We start from the raw sequence: 9,983 nt of genomic DNA on the forward strand, positions 1-9,983 counted from the left end.
ATAACACTCTCTCAAAATTGCATCACTTATACCCTTATAACTCAATCCAAATCGAACTTCAAATACGAGTACATGATACGTACCTGATCAACTTAATAATTTAGGCATATCTAAGTGAAGTTATATCAAAAATTCTCATAGTCAGAAGCTTGCTACAGCTCGATCGGGATCAAGATTCATTGCAATACAGCAAACACATTTTAATAGCCAAAAATCATCACACTATCATTTTATCACTTTATGGCATGTATAACTAGACTCACGCGTGCTACGTTAGTCCTAGAATCGACTAAACCCTAGCTCTGATACCAATAAAATTGTAACACCCGTACCCGAGACCGTTGCTGGAGTCGGACACGAGGGGTTCACAGACTAAGTTCGCTTACTATTGCAGTCCATTTTAAAATTTTTCCAGGCAGTCGGCTAACTGCGTCACTGTCACCTTAAAAATCATATCTTGAGTTTCACAACTCGAAAATAAGTTTCGTGATTTTTCCCTGAAACTAGACTCATATGCCCATCTACATATTTTTTTCTAGAATTTTTGGTTGGGCCAATTAATACAGTTTATTAGTCAAATTCTCCCACGTTACAGGGATTGACTACACTGACCTTTGCGCATTACGACTTGGATATCTCCCTGCACAGAGCTTCAATACTGATTCCGTTTGTTTCTATAGAAACTAGACTCAGATAGGAATCTATACATATATGGCATGACTCATAATTATCTCTGGTTAATTTTTAATGAATTTCCAAATTCGGAACAGGGAGTCCAGAACCTGTTCTGGCCCTGTCACACGAGAACCTGAATATCTCTTAACATACTGTCCATATGATTGTTTCGTTACTTTCCTATGAAAATAGATTCATTAAGGTTCGTTTACATAATTTATTCATTATTTAATTCCAATCCTACTATTTTTAGTGATTTTCCAAATATACATTACTGCTGCTGCCAGCATCTGCCTTTAAGGTAGACTTTACCTACTTCATAGTTTCCATGATTCAGCTAGCCCTTTTAGCATAAATAGCACAAATTATGATAGTGATTAACCATTCCATACCAAATGATTATAACATTATGCTCAAACATATATAAGCCATTTCGCATGGCTATATACATTAACCAAAATATTCCTTCGCCACTAGTCTATTTTATACATGCCATAAGATAATCCAAAACATAGCAGTACCAAACAGTGGATAGTGATAGTGTGACTAGTTGCTGACGATCCCCGAGCCTGTAGCTTCGCAATGAGATCTATAAAACAGAGGAAACAGAGTAAACGGAGTAAGCATTACAATGCGTAGTAAGTTTTAAGCAGTGTCAACAGATAACAATCAAATTATAACATAGTTGTTCGTATTTTTATTTCACTCTTCCTTCGGGCATACCATCCCTTTACCGAATACGCACATCTCATAGATTGCTCTCGTATGCATCACATAACTACCTTATGATTTAGTGCAAATCAAGCTCACATATAAACTTGGAGTACATACCTGTTTAACCTTTCGCATTGAATATATTTATAAGCAATTCTTATTACGAAGTCTTACCCGGACATAATCTCCACACGAAGTTATCGGGTCTTACCCGGACAAAATCCCCACACGTAGTCATCGGGTCTTTAGAGCTCGGATATAGTACGACCACAAAGCTTACGGACATTAATCAGTGATAACATTCTCGTATAAAGCCTGCGGGGTTTTAACCCGGATATAGTACTGACACAAATGCCCTTCGGGACTTATCACATTTATACACTTTCACATCCATCACGTTGGCCACTCGGCCCTGTCACATATATATACTTTCACATTCATCACATCGGCCATTAGGCCTTATCACAGATATACACTTTCACATTCATCACATCGGCCATTAGGCCCTATCACATATATATACACTTTCACATTCATCACATCGGCCATTAGGCCCTATCACATATATATACACTTTCACATTCATCACATCGGCCATTAGGCCGTATCTCATATATACACTTTCACATTCATCACATCGGCCATTAGGCCTTATCACGTATATACACTTTCACATTCATCACATCGGCCATTAGGCCTTATCACATATATATACACTTTCACATTCATCACATCGGCCATTAGGCCTTATCACGTATATACACTTTCACATTCATCACATCGGCCATTAGGCCTTATCACATATATATACACTTTCACATTCATCACATCGGCCATTAGGCCTTATCACATATATACACTTTCACGTTCATCACATCGGCCATTAGGCCTTACTATCATTTCATATTCGAATACTCATAAACTTACAATACCACAATTTAGAATTCAAGTATGGGTTTAATCAATAGCTTCTGAGCAACTAAAACAAGTTTATCAAGGTCCACAACATAATCTCAAATTCAGCACAAGCTGTTTTTCCTGAGCAATAGTCACTAAATTATTTATAACTGGAGCTACAAAACTCCAAATCACTTTCCGTTAATTTTTCCTGAATATAGACTCGTATATCTTCCATTCATAAAATTTCCAGAATTTTAGGTTTGGCCAATCAATACCAGATTTTTCTTAAAGTTTCCCCTGTTTCACTGTTTGACTAATCTGACCACTCTTCACTACGAATCAAATTTCTCATTTTTCAGAATTCAAAATGTGTTTTATTTGATTTCATTTGAAACTAGACTCATTAAGGAGTCTAAGCATATAAATTTTATCTTATAACCATTTTTGTACAATTTATAATGATTTTCTAAAAACAGAACAGAGGATTACAGTGTCATTCTGGGCTGTCTCACACAACTTTAAGTATCTCATTATCGGAAATTCCTTTTCTTACACGGTTTCTTTTATAAGAAACTAGACTCATTAAGCTTTAATTTAATGTCTCAATCAGCCTCTAATTCAAGTCCAAGAATTTATGGTGGTTTTCTAAAGTCACGTTACTGCTGCTGTCCGAAGCAGACTATTTCAAATTACCCTTAAATTCCCAAGCTCAAACACTTAAAAACTTACCATTTGAGCTTAGAACATATCATGGCCACATCTTATCTTATTAAATCAACTCATCATGTCCTATTATAATTGAATTTACTCAACATTTAAACACTTAAAACTTACCTCGGATGTTGTTGAACAATTTCGGCGGCTATTCGATCACTTTTTCCTTTCCTTTATCCAACTTTGGTCCTCTAAGCTCTTGAGCTTAATTGAGTAAATTAAGTATATCAACTTCATATACTTCACTTAATCAAAGCAAGAAATACAATTATCCTCACTATCTCACACATATACGTTCAGTCAATCATTACTATGTTACAAGTCAAGCCTAAGTTAGGCTAGATCGAACATATATAATCTTTTAACTCAATTTACGAATCAAGACATATTAGTTATCAAAGGTTGACCATGATACACATAGTGAGCTCCATTTTTTTAACTCACATTCGGCACATAAAAACATACACAAAATTTTCCACACAAGCTAGTATTTTAGCAATTAATATGACACAAGTTAAACCAAAAGTTTACAATAACATTACAAGGTACATACATAGGGTCCATATACATGTTTATTTTAAAACACCACCTTTTAAACCCTCTAGCTCTACTTACAAAAGACTCTCATAACTAAAATCCATAAGTAAGTCATCCAATTCCACCATTTCAATAAGTATTTTATACCAAATCTAATAACTAAATGTTATTAATGAGATTCATACCAAGACCAAATATTCATTAACAACCAAAGCATATATTCAACAATTTAACAATGTGTTTAACCTCCATGGCCGAATAGATCCTTTCTATTCCATTTAACTACCATAAATTTAAAATATTTAAATCAAGTTCATGAGTTTCTAATTTCATTACTTCAACCATTCAAAGGCTATCTAATTTCTCAAATAGATTTCTAATACAAGAATTAAGCCAACCTACTAATCTTGACACCCACATTCGGCAAGTGACCACACACACACTCTCATAACCGAATTTCCATACTACTAAAACCTCTATACACATATTCCCCTTATTCATCTTCAATTTAAGCTCCCAACTCATAAAACATAAGGAATAGAAATCATCTAAGTTTCCTACCTTAACCGCATGCCCAAATCACCACAAGGATCAAAATTCACACATGGGCTCAATCAAAGACCTATCCATCAACTAAAATTTCATAAAATCTCGAAGAATTTACCTAAAACTTACCTTAATTAAGCAAGTAGAAGACCGAATGCCTAGCTTCTTCCCTCCTCCTCTCAATCCGGCCAAGAAGAACCAAAGAACACAACTTGTTTCCTTTCCTCCTTAGAACATTCGGCCAAAGATGTTCAAGGATGAACACTTTTTTTCTTTGTTTCCTTTCTTCCATTCACGGCAAAGGGGGGGCATGGATGAGACCATTTTTTTTCATCACTCCACCTTTTTGCATTACTTTAATCCTAACCCTTTTTTTTATTCTTTCTAACATAACTCACTAACACAACATGTTTGCAACATGTTTCCACCCATAGCATGGCCGGCCACTATGCTTTAATTTTGGGTAATTTGACATGCAAACCCATCATTTCACAACATGCATTATTAGGCCACTTTACATTTGCCTAGCACATTTCCAAATTTTCTCACATAAGTCCTATTTGATAAAATTCACTTACTATTAACAAAATTCAAACATGAAATTTTCACACATGCATATGTACATATAATGAGCATCAACTATGACGGTTAATTATCTTTATAACTCGGTTTAGTGGTCCCGAAACCACTTTTCGACTAAGGTCACTTTAGGGGTGTTACATTAGAACTCAAGCTAGCAACTAAAAACATGCATGAATCTCATGGCACAACCTCAAACATACCTTAATCTAGATACAAGTATGGCCAAACCTCCTCCTAATCCTCTTCCAAACCAAACATGAAGCAAGAACTCCTTCCTTCTTCATTAGAATTTTCGGCCAAAAGAAATGAAAAAGGATGAACAAATTTTTTTTTCTTTTCTTCAACTCACGGAAATGGGGGGGGAAACACTCACACACATTCTTTTTTTTTTGTTTTCTTCCTTCCATTTCTTATTAGTTTATTGCCCATGCTTCTTATTTTATTTTTCCATTAACACAACATGTTTCATGACATGTTTTGCCCATCATCCCTTGTCATGGCCGGCCACTAGTACTTAAATTGGGGGGGGAAATTGACATGCAAGTCCACCCCTTTGATTACATGCACTATTAGGCCACTTGCATTTGCCTAGCACATTTCTAAATTTTCTCACATAAGTCCTATCAACTAAATTCACATGCAATTAACTAAATCGAAGCTTAAAACTTTCACACATTTATATTCACATATTTTAGGCAATAATTATCACATTCAAAAAAATTTGGTGACTCGGTCTTGTGGTCCCGAGACTGCTTTCCGACTAGGGTCACTTTAGGGCTGTCACAAAACCTCCAAATTTAAAGCTAGAAAATTAGAGAAAAGCCCTTATTACATCAAAAACCCAAAGAGAAAGTAATTTAGGTACTGTAAAGGTAATACGAAAATTTGAAGTTGTTCGTAGTGTGGCCACCTCCGAGCCCTCCCATACGTCGAACCCCTACTGAGGATTACCTGAAAAATTTAAAAGAGGGGGGTGAGTTTACGAAAACTTAGTGTGTACAACCCTCATCAATCATAAAGCATGCGTCACATCAATTTGGGCCTAAGCCCATTACAATAAGGTGACACTTGGGCCTTAGCCTGTAGTAGCCTTAGTTGGACTTGAGCCCATGTCACAATCATAATTAGATTATGCAATGCACAAATGCCCAACCAACCCTGCACTCCGTATCCCATCCAACCCTATACTTCTGTGGGGATTTAATCGACCTGCCCATTCCTACACTACGTTGTAGCACCAGTTGTGGCGCTAACCAATTTTGCAGCAAAGCTGCTAATCACATAATGGCTTTAAGTTGTCGATGGATCCACAGTCGTCAAGCGACCATGCAACCCTAACAAATCATATACTTCCTCCAAATCAATTATTCTGTTCCCCCATGCAGCATAATATCACATGAATGCAAACATATCGTAAATGGCATAGAATAACATTCATATAACATGTAAGGGCATTGTAGTCATTTTTCCCTTCGAGGTCATAACTGTCATTTCATAAATCGGGGTCTAAGTACACTTACTGACCTACAAGTAGGTTCACAATTGTCTTGCGCAACCCGTGCAACCTTTAGCAAACAAACAGTGCGATTGGACCGAAAGCCCATTTAAGGAGGCCCATAAGCCCACACGATCCATTGGCCCACCAAGACCAATTTCGATCCAAGCCATATGAGTGACATGGCCAGTCCATCGTTTTCCCACCTATTGGTGAGTTTTACACATCTAGGGCCCACGGGCCCGTACGGCCCAACTCGGCCCAACATGGCCCATTATGGCGATAGCCTATGAGCTCCCTCATGGTGGCCTCTACTATCGCATCAGATTTTCCACATGTGCATTTGCATGCTCGTGTAGTACCCGTTGCTGTTCTTTCAGTTTTTTGACTTTTAGGCATTTTGGCATTTCGGTATTTCGACATTTCGAGATTTGCTGATCTAGAGTTAAGGTGGTGTATGTACACACCTGGTTGCGAAAACGAATGACTTAGCCCACGCACTCCACCTAACACAATAGAACCTTCGGTTAAAATCTAATATGCGCATTTAAAAGAACCCTAACTGAAACTTGTTCCAAGAGACTACTTACTAACACATTGCTTGAAGGAAAGTGGTTACAGCCCGCTTAGAACATCGACAAAAATCGATATTATTCACTTGATGATTATTTGCATGATAGCAAACCCGTTGAACATACTACTTACACAAAGATTAAACATCGCACAACCACCCCAAGAGACATGGACATTTGGCAAATATCAAGAACCCCAAACCAAAGTGCCTCAATTAATGAAACACCAATGGACAGTGTAACCTTAGAATGAGAGACGAGAGGAAGATTACGATTGTTCTTAGAATCCAAAAGAACTCCCTCCCTCTGCAAGCGATACTACAACCCAAAATAACAAGTACCATGATCAAAGGAAGAAGTGATAAAAATGGCATTTAGGGAGAAAAGGAAAACTAGCAAAAAAACAGAGTCAATAGAAACTTACCAACTGATGCCTTACTAACCAAAAGTAATTGAATGAAAGGGAGAGAGAGAGAAGTAGAAGAGAATCGAAAATAGAGACTAGGAAGAAGATTGATAGAACGAAACAAAGTTTGGCTACAGAAGGGGAAGTGTTCGGCACACAAAATCAATGTGAGCAAAGAAAACAACAACGACAATAATCTAGAGGAAAAAGGATGGGGAAAAAGAGAATAAGCTGCCTAAGAAAACACGATAAAGAAGAGCAATCCAAAATACTCGAGTGGTCACAACTAATATTCAGCCACGAAAAGAACAATACCCAAAAAAGAAAGAGCAAAAGATAATAGTTCAGAAAACCTCTAAACTACAACACTCTTACGACACTAAGAGCACAAATGATCGAATATTGTACAAGAAGAGACCTATTTTCGGTAATCAACTCCCTTTCCCTTACTCCTTGATCCCCTCCACGAATTTCTCCTAAATTTCCTCCCGTCCACCAATTCAAACATTTGAAAAATCCCCCTTTTTACTCCCCCAATTTGGCCAACAACAATACTATTCAAACCAGTTCAAATTCTTGGTGTTTCGGTCAAACACAACTTCCTCCCAAAGCCACTGGTAAAAATAATCCCCATTTACGCAAGCAGGGATTCGAACCTCAGGCTTCCTTGCCACACTTGTAACGCCACTTCCACTAGACCACATGCTTTCTTGTGACATACCTTGCCAAATTTTATTTATAACCGTACTGACCAAAGATAGGGTTTTTATCCATAAAAGCCAAAATTTTGTGAAAGCCAGGACTTGAACCCATGACCTCCTAGACACTTCCAGAGCACACAACCACTAAGCCAAACACTCAATTGTGTCACTTTCCTGCACAATTAAATATTTATGTACAGTCTCCTAACTGTACCCCTACTCAAAACCTCATACTTCTAGGCCCAAATTCGGGGCCTTGCAACTCTACCCCTTTAAGAAAATTTCGTCCTTGAAATTTCCAACTATCCAATAGTTGCCCAACCCAGGTTACACCACTATGCTTCTGCTGTGCAGTCTAATTCTAATTTCAAAATAGATAAATAGCACACTATGGATAAAGTACGTACCAATATTCACATCTAGTGCGTCTTCGTCCTCTCGGTGCCGTGCGGCATAGACCAAAGCTGACTACCTTGCCTCAGTATGATCAGAAGCTCTTCCTGGTGCTCCACGACCCAAACCGTTTCCACCCCTGGCTTGACCACAACCTCTAGGCGGTTGCTGCCCACCCCTCGGTGGCTGTACATTACCTCTACCAAAGACTTGCCTCTGACCCAGTCTCCTAGGAAACTCTCTGAGACGATGCTCCATGGAACCACAACTCAAACTGGCTCTTGTTCTCCTCCAGCACTCTCTTGCATGACTTTTTCCACAAATAGCACAATGTGGTAACCCAGTAGTAGCAACAGGGGGCCCTACTCTGACCGGCCCATCCACTCTGGCCCTTCTCTTAGGCCTCTGATAGCTATTGGAGGGCTCAAAATCCCTTTTATTTCTACCCCTTTCTCTTTCCCGATTTAGGCGCTCAGTGCACTTTACATCTTCAGTAATTTTTGCTTTCTCCACCAATGCTGCGAAATCTCGTTTCCTCTAAGTAGAAATCAGTACCCGGGGACTGTCTCTGAGGCCATCTTCGTGCCGAACACAACGTTCATAATCTGTTGCCTCTATTCCTTTAGTATACCGACTGAGCCATAACAGCTCTGCCTCGTACTCTGCCACAGATTGGTCTCCCTGAGTCAAGTTCAAGAATTCCTTCCTCTGGGCATCCACATAGCTTGCACCCATGCATTTCCCTTGAAACACTGATTTGAAGAACTCTCAGGTTATCCGGTCGGGCTGAGTGCCTTCTTTCACGGTAAGCCACCATTGGTAAGCTTCCTCTTGTAGCAGCGACACTGCTCAATTTAGTTTTTGGTCGGAAGTGCAATCTAGGACATCCATTATTCTTTTAGTGGCCTCCAACCAATATTCGACCACATTCGATGCTACTCTCGCGATACCATTGAATATCTTGGCTCCATTCGATCGGAGTCTCTTAGAAATCGACCCTCGGCTCCCATTACCAATGTTGGGCCCAGTGACCTTTTCTAGAATCCTTAACATTGCTTGGGACAATGTGTCGTCCCTAGGTGCTCAATCATGCTATCCTATCTCGGGTACCGGTGAAGCCGGTGCTTCTCTTGCCTCAACGTTGGGCATGTGACCTGATGCCGAAGATCCAGCCCTAGCACTTCCACAACCTCTGCCGCAGCCTCTTGCACCCTTTCTAGTGCTCATTATCATCTCGTGTATAATCTGATTAAGAAATTTTATGCAATTTAACTCATAGTTTTAGTAATTAAGCAGATGTTTTATGACAGTAGTAGTTAAGAGTTGGTTTTGCAATGCAGGCTCGTTACAGTTTTAGTTTCCTATAGTTTCTCAGTTTACTCTAGCTAAAGAGTCTCACTATAGTCTATCATCTAAAGTAAGCCCAGAAACAATCTATAGTATAACAGTTTAAAACAAATTTCAGTATCAAGATAACTTACTTGGTTTGACGCCGGAGACTCAGTGAACCACACAATAAAAATCCTTCAAAATGCTTCAGAATCATTTGTAAATAAATTTTAAATCTAAAAACTAAGGCCCATTTCCCAGTCGAGTTTTGCAACATGGCTCTGATACAACTAAATGTAACACCCCAAACCCGACCTAGACATTATGGCCGAATCTGGCGTGTCACGTTAAATACTTTTTCGAAAAACTTAGCCTTATTAATAAATCTCGCTTGAAAGATAAAAGTCCCTTTGTTAAAG

The sequence above is a fragment of the Gossypium hirsutum genome, chromosome A11, assembly GCF_007990345.1.
Source record: "Gossypium hirsutum isolate 1008001.06 chromosome A11, Gossypium_hirsutum_v2.1, whole genome shotgun sequence".
In the NCBI taxonomy this organism is placed as follows: domain Eukaryota; kingdom Viridiplantae; phylum Streptophyta; class Magnoliopsida; order Malvales; family Malvaceae; genus Gossypium; species Gossypium hirsutum.